The following is a 502-nucleotide window of genomic DNA, read 5'->3' on the forward strand; positions in this document are numbered from 1 at the left end:
CTCTACCAATAACCTACTGTTGCAAGCCGTATTTGAACTTTACTTTGTCACGTCAAACCTCTCACAATGGCAAAGCTGAATTTACGAAGCATTCATGTGATATGTCCTTTTTTATGGATTCAGGAAGCTTCAAAGTTGTGAATCTACATTTCGGCGCTCTGGGGCTGAATATGCATTGAAATTTGATTTTTCGTTGATTCGAAGACAAAAAGTTGTTTTTCTCCAGCTGATTAAAAAATCACGTTAGCCAATATCTGCTATGAAATAGAAAATGACCCACGTTTTTATCTACTTAATTTCTATTCATATTTGTCTTGTCGGTCTTTTGTAAATTGTTCCTGCTGCATCCAATAACACACGTGCTCAAGTAGGTCAAAATATTGGCACACATTTTTATATTTTTATGAGGCAACTAAAAAAGCAAATCAGATCCAGAGAGTGGAATTGCTGCATTGTATTCTTTGTCAGGTGTTGAACTACGTTTGCTTCAAAGGAAGGGACA

The sequence above is a fragment of the Tigriopus californicus genome, chromosome 6, assembly GCF_007210705.1.
Source record: "Tigriopus californicus strain San Diego chromosome 6, Tcal_SD_v2.1, whole genome shotgun sequence".
In the NCBI taxonomy this organism is placed as follows: domain Eukaryota; kingdom Metazoa; phylum Arthropoda; class Copepoda; order Harpacticoida; family Harpacticidae; genus Tigriopus; species Tigriopus californicus.